This window comes from Notamacropus eugenii, chromosome 7 (assembly GCF_028372415.1).
Source record: "Notamacropus eugenii isolate mMacEug1 chromosome 7, mMacEug1.pri_v2, whole genome shotgun sequence".
Lineage (NCBI taxonomy): Eukaryota > Metazoa > Chordata > Mammalia > Diprotodontia > Macropodidae > Notamacropus > Notamacropus eugenii.
The window spans coordinates 20387893-20401208 of NC_092878.1; positions in this window are offsets into that span (position 1 = coordinate 20387893).

Sequence of the window (13316 nt, forward strand, 5' to 3'; positions counted from 1 at the left end):
TAAGGGAATTAGGGAATTTCCTTTCCCCTCATCCACTTTAATTCATGTTGCTAGGGCAGTGGGAGAAGAGGAACTTTACTCCTTGGATGCTGCTAGAAAGAGACAAGACTGACTGGAATTTTTAACACACAAATTTCTTCCAATTATAAAACAGATAAAAAGAAGCTTCTCCTACACATGTGGCAGGGAAAGATAAAATATCTTCTTCCAGAAGCAGGTCCCTCCTGCACATGGGTGCCTTCACTTTAGGTGATCTGAGAGCATGCACCAAAACCAGGTTACAGTTATCTGCATGTTATCTCCTCCATCAGATTATGAGTTCTTTGAGGGCAAATGCTACTTTTGCCTTTCTGTGTAGGCCTAGTGCTTGGTTCAGTCCCTGCCACATGGCAGGTCTGTAATAAATGCTTGTTGTCTTGACTTAGTCTCAGACCAAGTAGGTAAATTGTAACATTGTAAGGGAAGGTTTATGCTGACATGATTAGGGCCTATAATATGCTAGAGAAGGTAGTTACAGGTATGAACACCGGGAAGATTGGACCTTTTCAAATAGTCCCCTTCTGTGAGCCTAAAAGCAACAAGACAGAATAACAATAACAGAACTCCTCAGGTAATTCATAAAGTCCCTTGTTTTTAGTTGTTGGATTGTTTTTTATTTCGTTTTGTTTTTCAAAAAGAAGTAGTCAAGAGACATGCTAACTTCTATTAGACCTTGGAATCCAAGTCACAGAACCACCGACCTGTGGAAGAGTCTACACTTTGTGTTTTAAGCCAAAATCTGTCAGAGACAATTTATTAATACACAAGCATTGCTGCTTGGAGAAAGAGCTAGACTGGCAGAGTTCATCAGGCTAATTCAAATTCTCTCTCTCACCCAAGCAATTTCCAAATTATATTTTATAGTAATCATAAAACAAAGAGAAAAAAGTCCTTAGCAAAATAATTTGAAAGCATATAGTTGAAGTTTGGATTTCTGATTTACCAAACAGAAAAGTGGAGATTTTAGTAATTAGGCTTACTCTTGAGGAAAAACATCTTCCAAAAACTAACTAGTCTCTCCTTATTCTTTGGTAAGGCTGGTCAAAGGTAAACAAAAGGTATACCCCCTCTTAATTGAATGAAGCAAAAAGGCATTCCCACTCTTGATTGGGTTAGTATGAACAAGAAAATGCTGTCATGATTTTTGTCTCAGGAAATTAAGATCCCTCTGAAATTGATTACGTCTTCCATTCCAGGAAGATTGATTAGGTCTTTAATTCAAGAACTTCAGACTGGGACATTTTCATAATATCATTTCTTAATATTTTATAACACGTCTGAGGCTGTAGTACTATATGTTTCCACATTCAGCCAGAAAGTCTGTTCAAACCCCTCTTGGCTCCTCTGTTCTCTCCTCCATGTGAAAATGAAAGAGAAGAAAGGAACAGTTCTTGAAACTTCATCTTCATGTGAAAACCACAGACTCTTAAATAATAATTCTTTTTAATGAGGTAATTTTCATAGAATTCCTAGGTTAGAAGGAATTTGGAGATACCTCTCATTTTATAGTAGAGGAAATTTGTACCCAGAGAGGTTCTTCTTCACTCTTCCTTTAGAAATAATAAAATAGCTCTTTCTATCTGTTCTTTGCTAGGTATAACTTCAAATAAATATAGTACTTCTAATATAAATGCAAAAACAAGCTTATTTTTAGAGTTTCTTCTTATAAATCTATGGTTCTACCAGAGCAATTTAAGGAAGCTTTAAAAAAAATTAAAATAATTTCATGATAATAACACCCAATTGCATTCTATGAAATTTATATATTGACATGAGTATTTGAGAGGAAAGAGTGTTGAATGACTGGCATACAATTAGCAAGGGAGGAATGGGATTCATGAAAAAAGATTACGGCATTAATAAACTGCCAGAGAACTCAAAAATATTCAAATTCAGCTTATTGTTTTTCTTATTTTCTACTTATTTATTTAGAAATTCATTATATATCCCTTGTAACGTTACTTATGTTATTATGTTTTATTATTGTTATGGATAAAAATTATTTTCAACCTGCTCAAAGTTCCTGGGTCCTGGGCAAGTTATTATCCTGATATTTTTCTCACATTTAACGTTCTATGACCTGTCATATAGGTATCTCAAATAACTACTTTTTGTGTTTGAATAAAATTCTTAGAATGAATATAATCTCATTTCAGAAGGCTCACTTAAAGCATCTTTAATATAACTACAGTAAGAGATAAGAAAACAGGGATGATATGTACCTACTACTACTTTTTGATTTCTTCTAGGTCTCTGTATTTTGAAAGCTCTTGGTTTCATTGGAAATTATGAATATTAGAATATTATGGCCACATACATTAAAAATGTTATCCTTAAGTTTTTATGGATCAATATTATTTATATCCAAGTGATTGTGGGCAGCAAGCAGTACAGTGTGTGATAAGGTTCCAGTTCCGAATATAATTTAGAGGTTTCCTTTTCTTTCTTTTTGTCTGACTACTCCTTCTCAGTTTCCTCTGCTAGTTCATCATTTGTATCACGCTTCCTAACCATACATATTTCCCAAAGTTCTATCTTGGGCCTGTCCTTATACTTTCTCGAGGTGAAAGGTGCCTCTCCAATCTATATATACATCTGTATAGTCATTCTTTTCTGAGTTCTAGGCATGCATCATCACCTGCCTATTGGATATTTCAAACTGAATGTCCTATAATCATCTCACTCAATGTGTCCAAAGCTGAAATCATTGTTTTCCCCCCAAGACCCACTTTTCCTCTGAACATCCCTATCTCTGCAGAGAGCATCAACACATTTCTGATCACTTGGGTATGACCTGATCCAAAGCAAAATGTAATTGGAAAATGTTTAAGAAAATTTAGAAATTTAATAAAATCTAGATTGTTTGTTTTATTTTCTAAGTCAATATATGACCTCCAGGGATCCTTATGTATGATTTAGTAGTCCTCATATCTATGTGAGTTTGGTGCCACTACCTCTACAGTGAAATCATGCTGGGGGAAGTGATGTGGGTCTAAACTACAATGGCATCCATTGGAATAGAGAAAGGTTACAGATGTGAGAGAAGTTGTGGAAGCAGAAATGAAAACGTTTGGCATAATAACTTATGAACCCAAATAGTAACTTTGTTATTTTTATTGCATTTTTATTTATTTTATTAAATATTTCCCAATTACATTTTAATCTGGTTCAGGCCACACTTGGTAATGTTGTGAGTTGCCTGAAGCCTGCAGGTAGTGTATTTGACAACTTTGCTTTATACTTCGTGTTCATATGTGAACTCTTTCACAGGTGGTCAAAATAATTGCCTAAGTATGTATGTAAACTCATTTCCAAGGAAGGCATTCAAAGCATCCTGGGTCAAACATTAAGTAAGAAAGAAGGATTTCAGAGAAGACGTGTACCTCATTCTATTCCCACATACTTTTGATCTGTCTGCTAGGTCTTTCCTTATATTGCAGATTAATCACCTGTATTTGAAGGTTAGGTGAAAGTTCCTCAATTGTGGAGATAATTGGATTGTGAAATATGGAAATTTCTTTTGCATTTTCATTGAGGTCTGAAAAATGTTGCTGGAATCATAGTTTGAGATTTTTTAAAATTTATTTATTTATTTTTAATGTGTGACTTTCATTTCCATGAGATTTTGAGGTCCAAAATTTTTCCCCATCTCTTCCCCCACCCTGAAACACCATGCATTCTGATTACCCCTTCCCTCAATTGGCTCTCCCTTCTGTGATACCCCTCCCTTCCTTTATCCCCATCTTCTTTCTTTTCTTGTAGAGCAAGATAGATTTCTATACCCCGTTATATGCATTTCTTATTTCCCAGCTGCATGCAAAACAATTCTCAACATTCATTTCTTAAACTTTGAGTTCCAACTTCTTTCCCTTCCTCCCTCCTCACCCATCCCCACTGAGAAGTCAAGCAATTCAATATAGGCTATACATGTGTAGTTATGCAAAAGACTTCCATAATAGCCATATTGTGAAAGACTATTTCCCTCCATCCTATCCTGCCCCCTATTAATTCTATTCTCTCTTTAGACCTTGTCCCTTCCCTAAAGTGATTGCTTCTTATTACTCCCTCCTCCCATTTGCCCTCCCTTCTATCATCCTTCTTACACCCTATTTATCCCCTTTTCCCCTACTTTCCTGTGGTATAAGATATATTTTCATAGCAAATTGAGTATGCATGTTATTCCCTCCCTAAGCCAAATGTGATGAGAGTAAGCTTCACTTTTCCCCTCTCATCTCCCCCCTTTTCCCCTCCATTGAAAAAGCTTTTTCTTGCCTCTTTTATGAGAGATAATTTGCCCCATTCTACCTCTCCCTTTCTCCTCCAAATGTATTCCTCTCTCATACCTTAATTTTATTTTTTTAGATAATATCCCTTCCTATTCAACACACTCAGTGCCCTCTGTCTCTGTCTCTCTGTCTCTCTCTCTATATATATATACATATATATGTATATGTATGTATGTATGATCCCTCCAACTACCCAAATACTGAGAAATTTTCAAGAGTTACAGATATTATCTTTTTATGTAGGAATGTAAACAGGTCAACTTTAATAAGTCCCTTATGATTTCTCTTTCCTGTTTACCTTGTCATTCTTCTCTTGATTCTTGTGTTAGAAAGTCAAATTGTGTTAGAAAGTCAGCTCTGGTCTTTTCATCAAGAATACTTGAAAGTCCTCCATTTCACTGAATGACCATTTTTTTCCCCTGAAGTATTATACTCAACTTTACTGGGTAGGTGGTTTTAATACTAACTCCTTTGACTTCTGAATAACATATTCCAAGTCCTTCGATCCCTTAAAGTGAAACTGCTATATCTTGTGTTATCCTGATAGTATTTCCACAATACTCAATTGTTTTTTTCTGACTGCTTGCAATATTTTCTCCTCGACCTGGGAACTCTGAAATTTGGCTACAATATTCCTAGGAGTTTTTCTTTTCATATCTCTTTCAGGAGGTGACTGGTGGATTCTTTCAATATTTATTTTACCCCCTGGTTCTAGAGTATCAGGGCAGTTTTCCTTGATAATTTCATGAAAGATGGTGTCTAGGCTCTTTTTTTTTGATCGTGGCTTTCAGGTAGTCCCATAATTTTTAAATTGTCTCTCCTGGATCTATTTTCCAGGTCAGTTGTTTTTCCACTGAGATATTACATATTATCTTCTATTTTTTCATTCTTCTGGTTTTGTCTAGTAATTTCTTGGTTTCTCATAAAGTCATTAGCCTCCATCTGTTCCATTCTAATTTTGAAAGAACTATTTTCTTCAGTGAGCTTTTGAATCTCCTTTTCCATTTGGCTAATTCTGCTTTTGAAAGCATTCTTCTCCTCATCGGCTTTTTGAACCTCTTTTATTGTTTGAGTTAGTTTATTTTTAAAAGCTTTATTTTCTTCACCATTTTTTTGGGTCTCCTTTAGCAAGTTGTTGACTTATTTTTCTTGATTTTCTTGCAGCACTCTCTCTTCCCAATTTTTCCTCCACCTCTTTTACCTGATTTTCAAAATCCTTTTTGAGGTCTTCCATGGCCTGAGATCTTTGCATATTTATTTTGGAGGTTTTTGGATGCAGAAGCCTTGACTTTTATGTCTTCCTCTGATGGTATACATTGTTCTTCCTCATCTGAAAGGGTTGAAGAAAATACCTGTTCATCAAGAAAGTAACCTTCTATAGTCTTATTTTTTTCCCCCCTTTTTGGGCATTTTCCCAGCCAGTTACTTGACTTTTGGGTCCTTTGTCAAGAGAAAGGTATACTCTGGGGACCTGTAAGTTCTCAATTCCTCCAAGGTGGCACAATCAAGGGAGAGGAATTTACTCCTCTCCTGGCCTGTGCTCTGGTCTGGGAGTTACCAAAACTTTTCTGCCCATGATCTGCAAGTAGAATTCCCTGTCCAGAGCCTCCACCAGCTCCACCACACCATAACTCTTCCTCACCCCAGGATGACCACTCAGGACTGAGACCTAGATCAGTGGCTCAATTCCCCCAGGGGCTCCAAAAATAGACGCTGCTGCTGCTGCTACCTGGGGTCAGGCCTAGGGGAGGACCCTACTCCCTTCTCACCCAGGTGAAAAATCTTTCTCACTAACTTTGAAAGTGTCTTTGATGTTTGTGAGTTGAGGGAACTGGGAACCACATCTGCTGCTGGGGACCCTGTCCCCAAAGCCTGCTCTGGTCCTCCCTAGGCCAAGGCTACACTGGGCCTCATGGACTGTGGTCTGCTCTGCACCCCTTGTGATAGACCTTTCCTGTTGGTTTTCCAGGCTGCCTTGGGCTAGAAATCTTTTTCGCTTTGTCATTTTGTGGCTTCTGATGCTCTAGAATTCGTTTAGAGTCATTTTTTACAGGTATTTAATGAGCTGTGGGGAAAGAGTTAAAGTAGGTGCATCTTTCTACTCTGCCATCTTGGCTCCCCACAGTTTGAGTTTTAAAAAAATTTAACTGCTGCAAATTTGTGTAGGAATGGAGATCTTTCTTTTTTTTAAATTTTTGACAACAGAGGAAGTATAAAAACAGCTTGACCTGTCTTGTGATTCAAATTACATTAGTTGTCATTGAATGGACTTTACCACAGTACGTTTCACATATAAGCGCAGTTTTGCCTTGTAATTTTAGGTTGAATTTATTATGAAGCTTTACCAAGTCTGCAGTAAAAACTGATTTCCAAAGCCATTCAGTGTTCAGTAATTGAGGTTGAAGGTGATTCTTGTTCAGAAAAATTTCAATATCAAAATATTTTAGTGAAATTTTCCCCGTCTTCTTTTCTTGTTTTGATGTGATGCATATGCAAGGGTACTTTAAAAAAATGTCATGATATGGCAACAATGTGGCACTCAAAACTCTACTGAGTTATAACCATGTCTCTGTATGTTTCTGTTTCAAGTACTCCACTCTGCCATTGTAGTGCAAGAGCAACCAGATATAATACCTATATGAGTGAATGTGGCTGTGTTTAAATTTATTATTTCAAAATATAAAAACCATTCTTACCTTGTGGGACAATAAAATACAGTAGTTAGAGTTGAGACTACAGGCCATAGTTTGCCAACCCTTGTTCTAGAGTTTCAGTCACCTCTTTTGACATAACATTCTATCTTTTCTTAATGTAGTGCAAATTTTCTATTTCTCATTTGATCCAACTTGTATTTTCATTGTGTTATTCTTCTCATAACTGTATAAACAATTAGGGCAGCTAGGGGGTGCAGTGGATAGAGCACCAGTGCAGGATTCAGGAGGACCTGAGTTCAAATCTCACCTCAGACACTTGACACTCACTAGCTGTGTGAACATGGACAAGTCACTTAACCACAACTGTCTCATCTTGGGTCATCTCCAGTCACCATCATGAATATCTGGTCACTGGATTCAGATGACTCTGGAGAAGAAGTGAGGCTGGTGACCTACACAGCCTTCCCTCACTCAAAACAAAGTCAGATGCAAGTCATGTCATTATTTCTCTCATGACATGTTCTTCTTTGGCAATGAAGGACGAACACACATATAAACAATTAGAACTATCTCCCATTTTCTTGTGAGATTCCTTCTTACCTCTGATTTACTTACATTTTAAGCTTCTACAGTAAAATTTTTATTGATATTGAATTATATATTTTGTTTTTCATGCTGCTTTGATTCATTACATTACTTTATCCTTTTGACTTTTAATTTTATTTGATGAATAAAGGCATCTAGAACTTCTCATATGCCTTTGTCTCTGGATTACTTTTTTCACTTTTCTTTCTTTTCTTTTTCTTTTTGGTAGCCTTTAATTAGACATAATGGCCATATGTACTAGTTAGATAGTAAAGTAATTTTCCAATGCCCTTCTGTAGGTCTTCAATAATTCTTTCAAATTGCTTCTGTAACTTGACATCCTTAGTGGTGTTCCTTGATAATTCCACCTTTCCTTGTTAAGGTTCTTACCTTTACAATGGCTGCTAACCATATGTTATGGTATGCGGGTTCTCAAATTATTTTATGCTTTCTGCCAACTACTGCGAGAAAATGTATTTGTTCATGATGGTTATAGCAGATACCAGCTATACTGACCTATTCAGTTTGGTAAAATTTGTCTGCTAGTAGTTGAATTTGTGCCATTATACTCAGCATTTTTCAAAATTCTAGTGAAAGTTTTTCTGTTTCCTTTTCAAAATCGTTTGGTATATTCATGTTGTTTCACCAGGAAACTCAGCCTCATAGAGATTTCTTCAGCTTTGACACATATTTCCTTAGTACCCTTAGTTTCTCTCTGCCCCTCTGAAGAGAGGACTGCTACCTAAGAGAGGAATGAAAAAGATCCTCCCAAAATCTCCCTTTAAAGAGGGCTCAGAAGCCCTGTCCACTCTTTATTTCCCACAATCTGTACTACTGGTTCCAATTCCAGCATCACCCCTTTTTCTTTTTCCCCACTTCACCTTCTTTTTGTGTCATTTTCCCTATTAGATTATAAACTCCTTGAAGATAAAGTTTATCTTTTGTGTTGTATCCCAGAACTTAGCACAATACAAGACACATAGCAGATCCTTAATTAATGTATATTGTATTATATTGCATTGCATTGCAATGCACTATATTGTATTGCGTTGTAATTTTTGTCATCTGTTTCATTATTAGGTTGAATTTCTGGTATTTGCCTTAAGTGAAGATGTTCAGTTATCTTAAGAGATATGTTCAGTTTTTCTCTCTTTAGATTTTAGTAGTACTTCAATTTCATTTCTTATTTGGGCATAAGGAGGATGTTATTTTTTTTTTTATCTTTCCTTTATTAGTCAGCAGTACATTACTGTGTGATTTGGAGCTGTGACTACCTTTAACAAAATGTTTTATACAGCCCTTTCTTATAACCTATGGTATTTTTCCCCACCTTTTTTATGACATACTACAGATGAATACTAAAATACTCATGTCTTCAGTTCGTTTCATGTGCATTCATTGTTTGTGGCTATGAGTGGTCAATGTCATTTGTACTGAAGCATTTCCAGAGCAGGTGAAGTATTCATGTTTCTGACTTTTTCTAATGTATATTGCATTTTTGTGGTACGTGAACACAAAGGAATATAACTGTTCCACCTTCTTTTCTGGCAAGTTGATCATTATAAGAACCTAATAAGGCCAACCTGTAATCCTGTGCTGATTTATCTATTCCTTAGATTTAAGGATTTATATTTACTTAAATTTAAGAATTTAGAGTAGGTAAGATGACTTACCTAATCAGAAGTATCACTGGAGCCCAAGTGACCAGTATTTCAGACTTCCTACCAGGAATTCACAGCAACCGTAATAGTTTCAGAGCACCTATAATCCCATTTTACACTACTCTGGCTATAATCCTCTTACTCTGTCCTTGCTTTCCCACCCTTATCCATAGCTAATATATGACTAACAGGTTGGACTTTGAAGAGCTAGCATTTTTATTATTTTGCTCTGCCCTGTGATTTCATCAATATGGGGAGTTGCCTATAAGGAACTACATTTACCAAAATGATAAATTGCCTAGAATACTGAAAGGTTACATATGTGATCTGGCCAAAGTTATACAGACAGTGTATGTTTGAGGCTGGACTTGAACCCAAGACTTACTAACTCCATGGTCATTTCTCTATCCACTTATTATCATTGTTTTTAATGTTATTCCTGTTCTTTTAGAAAAAGTTTTATTGATGTGTTTTATTTTTACATTATAATATTTGCAGATTAATACCACTTTGTGAGAGGTCTCATAACAAAGTAAAACTATTAATAGATTGACATCATCTGAAAGTGTATGTAACATTTCATATCAGTAACATTCCTTATTGCCATTTTTTGAAATATTAGCTGAAATCTATTTCTTTCCCTATTCCATTGGGGTGGGTAGAAGGGAAAGAAAGAAAAACAAATTTTTGGTCATATATGCCTGGTCAAAAAATGAATTTTTTCAATGGTATATATGTCTCGTTCTCCACCCCAAATCTAATGTATAGCATGTTTTAGTCCTCTGGAATCATAAATCCTCATTATGATGACATATTCTTGTTCTTATTATTTAGTGTTTCATATATTTGTACTTTGATTTCCCAGCTAGATTGTAGCTCCGTTAATGGTAGGAACACGATATATGTTTCTTTACATCCTTTTCTACTCCTCAGTATACCCATCTCCAAGGCCCTAAGATAGAGTCTCACTTTCTGATTGATCAAATACTTCCAAGTTCCCCCTTGACCTACTGGCATTGATATAACTCTCAGTCTCTTTTAGGGATGCCTTTATATAATTGCCATTCTACCTCCCCTCCAGAATGATGGCTTCCATCTACTCTCATGGGTGGTGATGGGATAAGTGGAAAAGAACCCCCAAAACACAAAAGGAGCAGTGTTAATCTCTAATAAACTGATTATCAGGCTCATCTTAACTCTTTTCCAAGAGAGATGTGTCATAGAGTTAATGACAAATATAATCTGAATGAGAAAGTCCTTGTCATTAACCTGAGACAGTTGACATTTATATCCAGTGCCAATATTCAGTCACATTTCTAGTCTGTACTACTGAATCAAGAAAAAAATATCTTTGCAATTATAAAATATAAAATGAAATATTTAGTTGTTTCCATCTCCTAAATTTATTTCTAAATTCTTTCTTGATAACTTACTCACCTTTCTTCATTCCTAGGAAAGAACATTCCCGTGAAATACAATGAAGTCTATGTTATAGCATGGAATTATATCTTTTCCTTGAAGCTCAAAATGATTTGACCGTCATTATTTCATCTTATCTTATAACAGACCTATGAAACCCAATTTTAAAAATGAAGAAACTGAGGCATGAAAAAGTTAAGTAAAGGGACTGTGGTCACATAGGGAATTAATGCCAGAAACCAGATTTCCTAACTTTTAACCCTGGACTCAGTCAGATGTCAAAGTTGCAGAGCCACAAAACTGTCTTCTTTGAAGTATTAAAAGAGAAACGTCATCTCACTCTACATGTTCTGACTTTCCATACCTATGAAAATCATCCATAATAAAAAGGAAAAAAAAAAAAAAACCCACTTCTTCTCAAGAACTTATTTAAAAAGAACATTTTGCAGGAAATGTGCGGAGGTGATTCCATTCAGCCATTGCTTCTTTTCAACAACTTCTGTATAAAATTAGTCTAAAACAAGATGACATCAGGCTCAATGTTACACCTATTTTGATTTCACTCAAATATTTGCCAAACATCTCAGTGCTTCTGGACCCTAGATCAATCATTTGAAGCTGGTCGACTGAAGCTTTGTAAATATTGGAAGCACCATCAACATCATGCCCATCTGTCATTGATTTTTCATCATGAAGCATATATAGCCTGCATTCATATATAGAAATGTCTCATGACTATGGTAAAAACCAATGCTTAGTCCCCTGCCCAGCTGTGTATTTCGGATCTGCTGGATAAATTAAAAATGACAACAAAAGAATTTTTAAAAGGAGTCTCAGTGGCCAAAGGAGCCGTTGAGTAGCTTATTTTACTTAAATGGAAAATACAGACCCCTCTGGAGTCTAATGATTAGTTCGAATTTTCCAGGGTTGCACTCATGGAGAAACTAACCCTGGGAAACAAATTCAGACTTGGTTGGAAAAATAGTTAATTCTGTTTGAGGTAATATATTGGAATTATGTAGCACAATATCACAACTATTTCTATTTTATCCTTAAGCTCTTTTTGAGCAACATATAGTTCTTTCTGTATTGGCTTTTCTATTCTTATTCTCTCTGAAAATCTTGGTGGTGGTAGGATTTATTGAATCATAGAATCATAAAATTTTAGGGCTGGAAAGGACCTTAGAAATCATCTAACACCTTTATTTTATAACAGAGAAAATTAAGCCACTCACAATATAAGTGATTTGCCCAAAATTATGCTGTTTGTCATAGAGTTGGAATTAGAACTCAACTCTCCTGACTCCTAGTCTAATGTAGGTTTTTTTTCCAGTTTCTTCTCCTAGGTCATTGGAATGATTTGTCCTCTTTCTCTACAATTTGCTAAGATATCCAGGAAGAGCAGTGTTATTACCTCATTCAGCTCAGTTCCATTTAGCCCTACTGTCTTCCTCCATACACATGCTAGACTCTCCGAACTTTTCCTTCCCACTTACCCATAATCATAAATGACTACAAGATTTGGGTGATCTCAGTGTAATGGGGTCTGGTGCTAGTTCTGAGTGTTTCAAATGGAGTCTATCCAGGTGGAAGAGGAAAGATTTGAAATGACAAGGGATGGAAATGCCTTGAGACAATATGGAGCATATCTTAGCATTTTGTAACTAGTTCTGGTCAGCTAAATACATATTAATGAGCAGTTACTTTGATTGACATTAGTGGCATTCAAAAAGACCTGTCAACTTAAGCTACTTCCTTTTTGTCTCATTTGGTGACTCCTTTATTCATTATATTTGTCAAGGGGCCCTACTGGAAGGAAAGAAGCATAGAGTTTTCTCCTTTCTGTGGCTGTGGTCCAGAAAACTGGGCCATACTTCAGGCCCTCTGCATTTTTTTTCTTCTTTATTTTAAGTGATTGGAGTGGAATCTCTATGACCTTTTCTGACTTAGTATTCTAAGCCAGGTTTTATAGCTAGTCCAGCATCAGTATCATAGAAGTAACGAGCAACCTTACAGAGCCAGGCCAGCAGAAACTGAGATGAACGCTAATCTGACAATCACTTAGACATGAACTGTGTGGTCTAGTCTCTGGTACATGAGCCAAGTTGACCATCTCCCCAGACACCAAGGTCATGTAGGGAAGAATACATCCCTAAGGTTTTGGAGGAAATCTTTGTATGTTTGTTTTTGCTATACTTGTGAAATAAATATCTCTTTATAAAGTTAATTGATGTTAAATCATTAAATGAAACTGGGACACTTGTCATTGGCTCCTACTAATAATAGGGAACACAGCTGTGGGGGATCAAGCAGAGTCAATTGTACCAACCTTTTGGGTATCCTAGCATGCTAAGGGGGAGATAGAGCCAATCTGGCTCGGGGAAAGTGAATAAGAAATACAATCTTCATCAAGAATTTGATAAAAAAATCAACTTCCTCCTAAAAAAGTTCACGTTGACCTAGAATAAGGCAGAGTCCAGCTATTAGAATGATTTGTAACTGCTGCAGTTCATATATGAAAGAGCTAGGTCCAGCACAGGATCATAAGATCAAAGGATTATTGATTTATAGACTTTCAAGGTTATCTAGTTGCAGCACCAATGTGATATTCACAGTGCCCATGACAACTATGAATATGCCTGCATAGTTCTGAATTGCAAAATATAACAGAC